Below are 13,743 nucleotides of genomic sequence, written 5' to 3'. Positions count from 1 at the left end.
TTATTTCGATGATCTGTTTTTGAGACACTCCATATATTACCAATATAGAATTCTGTCTTCAATATCAAAGAAAAATACCATTTACATACACCTAACCATGTAAATGAGGCCCACAGATTTATTCTCTCATCCAACGAAAGTCGGTTTCTTCCGAGGTTTTCCCCAACCGTGGGACTGATGCCAGATAGTCTATAGCGAGTCCTCGGCCACACTTCATTTAACCCCCTTTGGACTGATTACTTGGTTGGGGGTTTTCCGAGGTTTTCCCCAACCATAAGGCAAATGCCAAGTAATCTTTTGGCGAATCCTCGGACCTCACCTCATCTCACTACATCTCGCCAAAATATTGTAGAAAATTGCAAAATTGTAAAAATTGTAATTGTAATTGTAATATTGTAAAATTTTAACTTGTTCCACATCTTAAATCTTCATTGCTAATGTAAGATTTATGGAATATAATAAATGAAATGAAAATGTAAAAAAAAAAAATCTTTCTGTCTAAAAATCCATCATCCTATTCCAGGATTGAGTTGAAATGCAAGCATAGTAATCACTAAATCATCAGATATGCTTTTATTTATAATTATCACAGCTCTACCATTTTAAAATAATTACTTAGCAAGTAGAGTTGAGCCGTTCAGAGCACAAGTGGTGTAAGTTAGGAATGGGTAATGAGGTTTAAAGTAAAAATTCTGTAAAATACAGTGCAAAGTAGCAATTAATAAGTCCTTCTTGCTATTCACTGACTACTAATAGTTTAAATAAACTGAATATTAATTGCTACTTTGCTCTGTATTTTACAGAATGTTTACTTTAACCCTCATTACCCATTCCTGACTTACACCACTTCTGCTCTGAACGGCTCATTTATATCAATATGTGAAGGCGGTACAATGGTCAATGTTAAATACAAGTACCTGCCCTAAAATAATCGATTTTATTAAAATATACGTAATTACTTGATACAGTGAATAATTCATTTACATTTCAGATTGATTAATTCTTTATATAGGCAAGCCACCTCTAAAACTCATCATTGTAAACCTGTGTGCAAGAGCAACGAGATTTTCTTGTGCACATCTCTCAAAATCCACCTTCGGTTTGAATGTTTGAATAAGATCTTGTACCTGTACAGCCAGAGCTGTGCTGTGGAGGTTTCCAAAGCTGCCGTCAGGATGTTGCTGCTCTGCCAGACCTACACTAGGCTTCTTTACTTAGTGGTCCAGATTTCGGTTCCGGTGGTCACGAACAATGCAGTTCAGAGCAAGCAATACCATAGACAGCGTATCTGTAAATCACATCACAATCAATCAGAATGAAACAAACAAATCTGAAATCTGATCTAAAATTGAATTACAAACACCATATTTCTGTATAGACTGTATATAGTCTATGGAATATAATGGCCGAATTTGGAATACCTTTGAAATTAATCAGATTATGTAAAATATGTATGAAAGATATGGTAAGCAAAGTAGTAACAAATGGAATTATATCAGAAGAATCACAGAAACCTGCAGAAAAGTATATTCTATTATCCATGTGCTAAAAAGGATAAATGTTCATCTTCCCTCTTGCTTAAAAAAGTCCCTTGTGCAAACTTGTGTTTCCCTATTTTGACTATGCTGACATTTTATTGACTGACATTTCCAGCGACAACAAAATGAAACTTCAAAGTGCTCATAATTTGTGTGTACGTTTTGTAAGCAATGTTCGTAAATATGATCATATTACCCCATCCCTGGAAGCAATAGGTTGGCTTAAACTAGATAAGAAAAGAAATTTACATTCACTTCTCTTTCTCTTCGAAATCTTGAACTCTTCTATTCCTTCGTACCTGTCGTCTCGCTTCACTTACCTTTCTTCCCACCACAATCTGAACACACGCTCTCGCCATGAAACAGTACTAACAATACCATCCCATCGCACCTCCTCATACTCATCCTCTTTCACAATAGCCCTGCCAAGACTCTGGAATTCGTTACCTGCTAGCATCAGGGACTGTCGAGATAAAATTGAATTCAAACAAAAACTTACTAGGCACTTGATCAGTAATTGAGACTCATTCAGACATGGTTTCTTGTAAATAATTCTCTTAATCTATCACAAAATATTTCAATATCCGGTAATTTCATCACTATAGAATTTTGATATTCTAGGTTTAATTTGTAATTCAGTAAATACAAAAATATTCTATGATAAAATCTCTAGCTTTCATTAATCAGGTATCTTGTCGTACTTTAATGTTTATTGTAATTGTAATTGTAAATTTAATATTAATTGTAATTTTATTCTTCATATTATACTTGTAATCCCCTGGTAAAGGGGCAGAGAAGGCCTGATGGCCTTATCTTTACCAGGTTAAATAAATAAATAAATACTAAATACTAAGAATTCGTAAATCAAACAGGATTAAAACAAGGTGACGCTCTCTTGCCAATCTTATTTAATATAGCATTAGACAAGATAATACGACAGTTAGACTTAATACCAGATGGAATAAACCTGGGTGGACAACATAACATTTTTGCATATGCTGATGATTTATTATTAATAGGAAGGAATGAGCTTGAAATAAGACAGCTATTTATTGAATTAATGGAAAAAGCACAAAACATTGGATTAAATATTAACGAGTAAAACAAAATATATGGTAATCACTAAAACAAAAAGGATTCACAATAGTTTTAAAATAAAAAATTATACTTTTGAAATAGTCAATCAGTTCAAATATCTTGGTGTTTTGATAGACAATTCTAATGACAGAAAACATGAAATACTTAACAGCCTACATAATGCAAACAAAACTTTTTATGTTATTCACAACTTATTACGTTCCCATTTTTTGACCAGAAATTTAAAAATCGTTTTTTACAAAACACTAATCCAACCTGTACTATTATATGAATCGGAAACATGGAGCTTAACTAAAAAGGAAAAACACAAATTAATAGTTTTTGAAAACAAAGTGTCGAGGAAAAATTTTGGTCCAATTTTTTATACTTGGAAACAAGTGGAAAATTCGACATAATAATGATATTCACAAACTTTATAATCAACCGTCAATTGTACATGTAATATGGACCAGAAGATTAAATTGGGCAGGACATGTTATACGTATGGATGACTGCAACAAATATATATCAACACTTTTAACAACAGAAGGCCACTGGGAAGACCTCGAAGTAGATGGAAAGATGAAATTCAGAAGGAATGCATAGAAATGCGAATTACCAACTAAAAGGAACTAGCAAAAGACTGAACAGAGTGGAAGCGTTTTGTGAAATCAACATGGAGTGGACATGCTCCATAATGTCCTTTGACTGATTGATTGTATTTCTGTATAGGCCTAAACCTTGCATGGAAGTGCAGAATGATCCATATAAACTTTTACCATTTTGATTAGTTTTGATCTTCCTTCCGGAATTCAATGTAATCTTTAAATAATTTATTGAATTTTATTATCACAGTGACTACGAGAATCAGTACAAGTGGTCATGACTGAAATAATACGACTGCCGACTTCCATTATTGTTGAGAAGTGTATTTAGTGAGAAGTTAGCAAACATACAGTACTCTTTTGTGCAGCATGTTGTTTTGGATAAAATCTACCAGTACTGTATTATAAGTTCCTTGATCGCAAAGCAAAAGACATTTCAAATAGAGTTGCTGTATGTGATATTACAAAGAAGCCAACAATTCTATCGTCTCCTCAGCGATAGTGGTGAAGATAGAACAGTAATGCCTCAAAATCATATAGCTGCATGATGATCGATAACATTTAATGTACTTACCATAGAAATCTTTATCCCGATTAAGCCAGAAATAGGATAGCCTACCCATGTGGCAAGAATCAGAGAGTAGCTGTAGGCCTACATATAGAGGATTCCACATTAAGAAAAAAGCATTGAGCATATGGCGCCTGTTACTTACTTACTGGCTTTTAAGGAACCCGGAGATTCATTGCCGCCCTCACATAAGCCTGCCATTGGTCCCTATCCTGAGCAAGATTAATCCATTCTCTATCATCATATCCCACCTCCCTCAAATCCTTTTTAATATTATCTTCCCATCTACGTCTCGGTATCCCTAAAGGTCTTTTTCCCTCTAGCCTCCCAACTAACACTCTATATGCATTTCTGGATTCGCACATATGTGCTACATGCCCTGCCCATCTCAAACGTCTGAATTTAATGTTCCTAACTATGTCAGGTGAAGAATACAATGCGTGCAATTCTGTGTTGTGTAACTTTCTCCATTCTCCTGTAAGTTCATCCCTCTTAGCCCCAAATATTTTTCTAAGCACCTTATTCTCAAACACCCTTAATCTCTGTTCCTCTCTCAAAGTGAGAGTCCAAGTTTCACAACCATACAGAACAACTGGTAATATAACTGTTTTATAAAGTCTAACTTTCAGATTTTTCGACAGCAGACTGGATGATAAAAGTTTCTCAACCGAATAATAACAGGCATTTCCCATATTTATTCTGTGTTTAATTTCCTCCCGAGTATCATTTATATTTGTTACTGTTGCTCCTAGATATTTGAACTTCTCCACCTCTTCAAAAGATAAATTTCCAATTTTTATATTTATGGGGCCTGTTCCATCAATTATTTATAAGTCATTTCTTGAGAAATGGGAATTAAATAGCTTCCTGTAATCCATAGAACATAATTTCAGTGAGAACTAGAGCGATTTCATGTGCTAAAATATTGTTACACCTCTAAAATTATCATATGTTTAGTTTATGAATAACGGGGAACAGTTAAATTGGTGGAATAGCCTTTCGCTTTCTTGCAAAACATCCCACTGAGGAATTTAACAGACAAGTTGGGATGGTAGAGTTGAGACTAAACTGCACACTGTTAAAACATATACAACACTGTCTGCGTTTATTACATAAAATTTAGGTCTAACTGTCAGCAAGACAACAAAGACATTAGGTATGTAACTTAAGGTCTTGTTATAATAACGACAAAGTTTTTATATAGGACAAATAAAAAAATTATAATAATATTGGTTTATTGTTCTTGTTTGATTATAGTGTGAAGTTAACGGAAAACGTGTGCTGCACATAATCTAAAATCAGTATTATAACCCTTCTTAAGGGGACACTCTGCCATTATAAGAAACTTTTTTTCCTATTGTTCCGATTTCAATCAAATATTCACAGTATTTTTGGCTATGCATTGTAAGTATATGCACAAGATTTCAATTTCATTGCATACATACTTTTAGAAAAACCTGGCTAATTGTGAAACTCTTAGGACATTTGTGGACCTTCCATCAAAATATTGGGAAGCAAGAAGGATGATGACTTCATTGTTAAATCCAGAGCATTAGACACACGCGCACACGCACGCGCACGCACGCACGCACACACACACACACACACACACACACAAGTTATTCTGACACGAGAGAAGAAGAGGGGGCTCGACATGTGGCAGCAACAATGGTCCAATTCGACGAAAGGAAGGATAAGCAAAGCCTTTTTTCCCTCAGTCAAGAGGAGGTTGAGCCGAAAGGTACCCATTTCCCCGGAATTCACAGCAATGACAACAGGACACGGGAAGCTGAGGGCATATCTCCACAGATTTAGAATAATAGAGTCTCCCATATGCCCATGCAGACAGCAGGAACAAACAGTCAATCACGTAATATTTGATTGTAGCATAGTGACCAGACAAAGGAACGACATGATAAGAAAAATCCAAGAAGCAGGAGGCAAGTGGCCAACAACGTGCGAAGCACTGGCCTCCAACTATCTACAAATATTTTCGACCTTCGTCTGTAGTATAGACTTCACAATTCTGTGAAACATCAAACTTGACAGTGAAATTGCAAAACTTGTACATAGGATAGTGAAAGTGAAGTCTTGATAATTTTTAATTATAATTTAGTGTGTTTCTATCCTTATGTGGGGTTTGGTAATTTGTAATTATATTTTAAAATGATTATATTCTAATTGTATGTATAATTTGTAAAACTGATACTGTGGAACTATGTCCATGTCCTTAATGTCTTTTGATCTATCTGTGTAACTTACTGGTATATTATCTTTATCCTTTTGAGTGTTTATTGCTTACTGAATTGAAATCTGTACCTAGGAAAATGTAGGAGTGATATATACTTAAATTATTGGTGCTAATGGAATTTAAAATTGTAACTAGGGAAACATAGGGTCTTATAATCTTGAATTAATAATGCTAATGTAATTTGTAAGTTTGTAAGTAGGAAGGTGTAAGGATTCATAATTTGGAATGGTATTTAACTATAATTTTATTCTCATCATATATCTTATCACAAAGATATTTATTGATTACGCAACTGGTAAATTTGCAATCTTAAAAATGTAATTATCTAGAAATGTCAAAACATGTAATATTACAACCTATGTAATGGGGCATGTTGAAATATATACTGCAAAAAAAACACATACACACACACTTTTAGAAGAAAAAAAACAAAAAGCATAATTTTTTAACACATACTTTTGGGTCAAAAATTTAAATTAATTTTACAGAGTTTTAACATGTACAAGAACGGCAGGAGAATAATACCTAGTATCAATTTTGTCTTACTACTATTATTTTTAAAACTATATAGGCCTAATTTTTAAATTTGTAATTTAAAATTAAATAAAAATTAATTTTGAAAAAATCTTAAAATTGTTCAAAATCAAAATTTGGCAAAACTCATACTAGGCCATGTTTATGGGCAAGGTATCTACTAACTGTAAAAATTTCAAGACGATTGGATTATATTTACTATAAAAAGTACATGCCAAAATGATGAAAAAAAAAGTTCCGGGAAATTTGTTTTAAAGTTTATTGTAGGCTATATATTATATGCTAATAATTGGCACTCACCACAACCATAAGTTTTTCCTTCCTTCTGCTTCAAAACGTTCTCCCTGTGAATTCTGGCAACCCTTTCCTTCTGTCTTCTGTGTTTCTCCATCTCCAAACAACGTCAAATACTTTGTTTGATGCGGCAATGGTCTCATTGTTTGCAAATTTTCTTTTTTTATTTCTGACACAGGTTGTGTTGGTCTCCTGGAGAGTTCTCTTTGGTATGACCCCGGGTTGAATTGTCTAACTGCTTCAATTACTGCCAGATGTACCTTTCTTTTTTGGACACAAAATTTTCTTTGGGCACTTTGCCCATCTGACACTATGCAAACTCTCATTTGGATTTTGTGTCATTTCTCCTGTACATCTGCTAAAATGGTATCTCATGACAATCTCTGGTATACAGGTAGTATTTTAGTCACACGGGTGTCATTAAAGGGAGTATTGACCATTTCTTTATGGGAATTTGGCTTTTCTCCCTTCACTTTGGTTTTATCATAGAAGCACCATGAGTTCACTCCTTTAGGGCACTTAAATTATCATGTTCTGGCTTGGAATCTGTGCTTCTACAATGGTACAGAGTGGCCAACACAGCAGTCTTCATGTTTACAACATCAGGAATAGTGGATAGAATAGTCTCCCTATAATAGTGTCCTAGCTTCACTATCGTAGTGTCTTTCAAGTTACCCCGAGTGTTGCCTCCCAAATTTATACCTCTTGTCTTCCATTTTTTTTATTTCACTTCTTATGCCAGAACCTAACCTCTTAGAAATATGGTTCAGGCACTCATCTTTGATGATGGGATGTGAATTATCATATACATTTAGTTTCTGCAGATGGTTGAACGTCTTGGACTCACCATCTGACAAAAGCATAGTATATCGAAACTCAGTTTCTCTGATCTTTCCCAGAGCCTCTCTCCAGCCTCAACCTCCATTGCTGGAGATGGCCCTAAATAATTCCTAGGCATCACACTTTGATTTGTGCCCAATATACCAAAAATGGAATTTTGGACTCCCACTGCCAAGATTTTTTGCTGTCAAAAAACATGTAGGGCCTATGGCAGTAAGCTTATTTGGAGAGAATCTCAAAATCTATTACGAGGTCTGTCAGAATGTCTATAACACAGCCCATCCCATAATTATTTGTAAATTATCTCTTCATCCAACTCCCATCAAAAGTTACACCAATACTCTCTGCCGCCTGCAGTCAAGGGCTGCCGAACATTGAAATCTTTCAAATCCAAGTTAGAAAATTATCTTATGACGAGTTGCCAAACTAACTTACTATTATGACAAGTGTTGTATTGCATGTTTCCACGTATTCACATTTTTTATGTTCTAGTGATATTCAATTTATTTTGTATTTTTGTTTTCATATTTTCCGATAATGGTATATCTATAATGTGATAAGTTGAGCTATATATAATCGTAATTTTCCTTACTGTGTGTACGTTAAAATATTGTATTCATTGTATGCTTTGTACTGCACTATTTTATTACTATTATTATTATTATTATTATTACTATTCTTATTTTTTATCACCATCATCATATATTATTATTATTATTATTATTATTATTATTATCAATAATTGTTATTTTTTATACTTTGTATGTCTAATTTATTTTGACCTGCTGTTCACATTTTATTATGCTTTTTTTCTTTCTTTCTGTATGTTATATATTATGTCTGATTTCTACTTACTTGTTGTTTACATTTTATTATTATTATTATTATTATTATTATTATTATTATTATTATTATTATTATCTTATTCAGTTCTGTGTGTAAAATTGTAGTGTACTTTGTAAATTTGTAGTGTTTTTTGTAACCATATACCCATTCTGTACTAAAGACAATAAACTACTGTCTTCCTCCGACGAGTTTAGTGCTGGGACCTGAGGTATTCTTGCCATCGGTGAGGGGGGGCTGCAGGTAGATTCTTTTGTTGCTACAACCAAGCCGAGCCGAGTAGAGTGGGAAGTATTAATCGTCCAAAAATATGCAGTCTTCAGTTTGTAGTAGTGTGTGAATATGTCATATACATATTGTTTACCTAGGCCTATATGATTTTGTTATTAATATATTAAATGTATTGTTGCAATTTTTGTCATACATCTCCTTGATGTCAGCTATGTTAATATTATATGAATTAATATAATAATAGTCTGTGGCGCTACAGCCCTTGGAGGGCCTAGACTGACCAGCTGGCTGCTGGCCTCACGCCCACATGCCGAAGCAGAGGTGGACGATCATCCAACCAGAATGCAGGTATCGTATGGTTAGCACGATCATCCCCCCAGCCGTTATAGCTGGCATTCGCAACCGGATTTCACTAACTATCGTAGCTCCACAAGTGCATCACGATGCTGGGTGGGCACTGGTCCCATACACTGGCCGAAATTTCATGAGAAAATTTCATTATATGAATTACTTATATTAAATATGTCACCGTTACAAGTCATTTTTAAGGAAATATGCTGTAAAAAAGTTTTTGGTTTAATTACATTGGATTTTTAGAATATGCATGATTGGTATCGTGAAAAACAGATTCCTATAATGTCATGCGAAAATCATTTGTTGGTGGCATCTTCTAATACAAATCAAGTAGTTTTACTTCTCAAGTGAGTTCAGCAGTAGCCTACAGTATATTTAAATTGATTACTTTATAAATTTAATTCAATTCTACTAATCACTAAATTTTATAGTATGATTCTTCTTTTCATTTATATTACTGTAGTTGTATTATGATTTTTCTTTTGATTTATTTTATTGTATTTGTATTTCTGGTGGTGTGATGGCCCTAACTTCACCAAAATAGACAGATAGACAGACAGACAGACAGACAGATAGACAGAGAGACAGATAGATAGACAGACAGACAGATAGATAGATACATAGATAGATAGATACATAGATAAATAGATAAATAAATAAATAAATAAAATTTTCTACAATACTTGCCTTCTCTGAACACGTAAGTAGGAATGGTTGTATCTCTATCTCGCCAAAAATACATTAGAAAACTAATAGGCATAACGCTCTCGTAAATTGAGCGAATGTTTTCAGTATGATTGTACTTCCTTCCAGACTGCCGCTGTCACTCCAGAATCGCGCTAGACTAGTCGGAACCACATTCCTCTCAGCACTAAACTCCTCAGAGGATGACAGTACCAGTCGTTACGTCACACGAGAAAGTTAGCATGCCACAGATTCATTCATATTCACAGTTTCTGCAACTCAAGAGGCCCAATATACAACAAGCTCAAAGGAATCACACACTTAATCCAAAACAGCGAACATCCTATACGATATCAAATTCCCCAAATAATCCAAACTTTTACAGAATATTACTGCACTCCACATTGTCCAATCTTCCCTTGCTTTCCACTATATTGCATCCAGTATGAGGTTTTCCAAAAAAGCATACATACAGAGACACCATAACCTTCAATAAACAAGAGACAAATACGGGACGAATCCGAGAATTTATAACCAACATGGAAGAACAGGAGCCCTATATAGTGCAGATTTACACTGACGGATGGGTGGGTGCAGCATTTGTAAATACAACAACAGCAGGTAGAGGGAAAATCAAACTCCACAAAGAGTCGTCCATCTGCACAGCAGAATTATTTGCAATTCGGCAGGCCTTATCTCAGCAAAGCACCTCACAGAAAAAGCTATACTCATATTCGTGGATTCACTGACAAGGAGAGAACACGCTCTGTATATCACCGAATTAAATCAGATTTTGTGACATGAAAGTACAAGACACTCTGTTTAAAGTCATACCTGGCATGGGTGGCCAATGACCCCTCGCTTTGGAAATATTGGCTATTGTTTATGACATACTTCCATTAGGTGCCTAATATGGAAGCATTAGACTGTGTAACAGCGTAGCTCATATGGTTGGGTGTTGAGTTGTCATCCAGGCAACCTGAGTTCGAATTCTAATGCCTTTTCATTTTTTAAAGCTTGATAGGGCCTATTATTATTATTATTATTATTATTATTATTATTATTTTAATTCACTTTCAGTTGTCAGTTCCTATATTCAAAGCCATGTTGAAATATGCGTTGTATGCATCAAAATTGATAAACGAACGAGAAGTGTTTGTGAGTGTGAAGGGCATCTGTTTCGCAGCAGAAGTGCGGAAAAATGTGTGTGACTGTGGACAACCTTCTTTCATTTGCTGTGCATGGTGCAGAAAATATGTATGTTTTTATGACATCATAATGAATCAGGTACAAAATGAAATGGAATAGCTGCTACAGAAATAGAACAGACACCAGTGACACATCTTACCTTCCTACGTGAGCAGTATTTCATTGTTTATCCTTTACAATACAATGTAGTTAATTAGTAATTTGTTTAAAACATGATGAAGCATTCAATACATTGAGAAATATGATATAGGTATGTAAATAGATAACTGTGATCACAATATTAATCATTATTAAAAGAAAAAAATATAGGACCAGTTAAGATTCGAACTCGGGTTGCCTGGATGACAACTCAGCATCAACCATATGGGCTACGCTGTTACACAGGCTAATGCTTCCCTATTGAGCACCTAACGGAAGTATGTCACAAACAATAGCCAATATTTTCAAAACGAGGGGTCATTGGCCACCCATATCAGGTATGACTTCAAACAGTACGTCTTGTACTTCCATCTCACACAATCTTATTCCATTCAGTGATATACAGAGCGTGTCCTCTCCTTGTGAGTGCATTACAAAAAATAAAAATAATGCCCTTTCTGTGAAGACCCCCTGGATAGTAATAAACATCAAACAGTTAATATATAACATAGGAAAGGAGAACAAAGTAAAATTAATTTGGATACCGGGACATAAAGGCATACTAGGTAATGAGATTGCAGACTCTCTTGCGAAAGCAGCCATAACATCCAACCCTGCCTCATCAATAAACATTCAGATCACTGACTTAATAAAACAAAATATAAGACAAACACAGAAGCCACACAGGCAGACAAACCATGGTATTTACACAAAAAATTAACACGACCATTCATTTCAGTAATTAACAAAATGAAGCATAATGCAGCAGTAACTCCAAAATACCTATACCTCATTGGAAGGGGAGAATCTTCTTTGTGTGAGTGTCAACAACAGTCAGGAGAAATAAACCATATGTTCTTTCAATGTCAACTACACAAATAATCCATAGACCAACTAATACACGACATCAGCCAAAAACTAGGATTTGGACCCTGGAAGATTCCAGACATACTAGTTGAAAATGAAATCCAGATAGGAAAACTCTTACATACCCACATGAAGATTTGTAAAATGAAAATTTAAAAAATACAGTCAGACTCTCAATATCCTTTGAAATTACAGATCCGATAATTGTTTCACAAGACACTCACGAAGCCAAAAACGAAAGAAGGATCGATATAGCGTCGGAAAGAAGAAGAAGAAGAAGAAGAAGAAGAAGCAGCGGCTGTGATAAAAGTGTTCAAAATTGATTTCCAGCGCCACAATCCCAGTGATAAACATGTGAATATTCGTTACGAGTCCGTTGGAGGTGGCTGTTGTAAACTCTAGATTGACCCTATTTTTTGTCCGCCTGGCAGCAATAAAATTGCAGATTTGGCTTTTGCCTTTTTAGAATTAGACCAATTTCCCATCACAGAAATATTAATAATACACTAGATAATAGATAGCACAGTACACACCTTGTTTTTACTAACCTAATGAAGAAATACACACTATATACACTGTTAGCCTACATCTGAGGTGAGTGTAACCTAACCTATACTCCTAAAAATGATTTACTCTGTACGTACTATATACACTGCCTGTGAACTATCCACACTATGCCTATTAAATGTATTGCCTCTCAACTATTTATCCTATCACTGTATTTATACTAAAACAGTTTAAAATTATAATTTACAACATATACAATTAGAAAGCAGTATTGCGCAAAACAATAACAAAATAAATATCGCACCAACAACATCACAACAAACCACAAACTCATTTGTTTCTCAGTTTTCAACTTCTCACACAGATGTAGATACAGTACTGTAGCGTTTTCAGGATAGGCAACAGTTGAAAACTAGAATACAGCAAAAGACTATGGCACTGAGATAGAGTCTACCGAGATCCTAGATCATATATAAAACAGATTGACCAAGCTTATATTAAATTTAGACGCAACTGGAAAATAACGGACGCTATGCGTCGCTAGTGTCGAGAAATGAGCTTGCAATAACAAACACTAGATGGCAGAGTACCTGAACAGTACATAGAGTAATACGACTGTGGGATGACTTTTTTACGTCATGCCACCTCCAAATTTCTTTCTCATTGTAATGTGAGGTTATGTTACAATAAGACTTTGATGTGTCGCTAAATTGTAGTATACAGAAGCTTGTTTTACCCAAATTCATCAACACACATAGATGACATTTTGGTACAAATGCTGATATAATGTTGTTTGCGTTCAATATATAATCTGTCATAATTTGATGTACGAAATCTAATTGTTTTTAATTTTCAGTATACAATACCTCCCTAGCAACAATTATCACAAAATACTAAAAAGATCAGATTTGTCTGCGTTTGTTGAATGCACATCATGATGCTCACGAAAAGGCACTAATTTATTTTGTGTGAACAAGATTACAATTTTTGAATATGAAGGAAAAGCAGGTATCCCTCTTCTGAAATTTATCCGAAAGGGGAAGAATTACAACTCCCTCCACCCAAACTTGTTTCCTCTTTTCTAGGCCTATATGTTTTCATTTTACAGGTGTATTATATGATGCGATATGGAAGCAGATAAATAATAACTCTACGTTTCTCGTCCACATTAAATTCAACGTGTTCATAACGTAGGCTACACAG

The 13,743-nt window shown here is 34.7% G+C and overlaps 1 pseudogene; it reads right to left on the bottom strand.

Moving 5' to 3' along the window:
- LOC138693830 (uncharacterized protein CG3556-like) overlaps nucleotides 1–13,743 on the bottom strand; it is a 114,403-nt pseudogene that overhangs the window by 63,727 nt on the left and 36,933 nt on the right.

The sequence above is a fragment of the Periplaneta americana genome, unplaced genomic scaffold (genome assembly GCF_040183065.1).
Source record: "Periplaneta americana isolate PAMFEO1 unplaced genomic scaffold, P.americana_PAMFEO1_priV1 scaffold_22, whole genome shotgun sequence".
Taxonomy (NCBI): Eukaryota; Metazoa; Arthropoda; class Insecta; order Blattodea; family Blattidae; genus Periplaneta; species Periplaneta americana.
The sequence above is the reverse complement of the archived record's forward strand: the minus strand, read 5'-3'. Positions and strand labels throughout refer to the sequence as shown.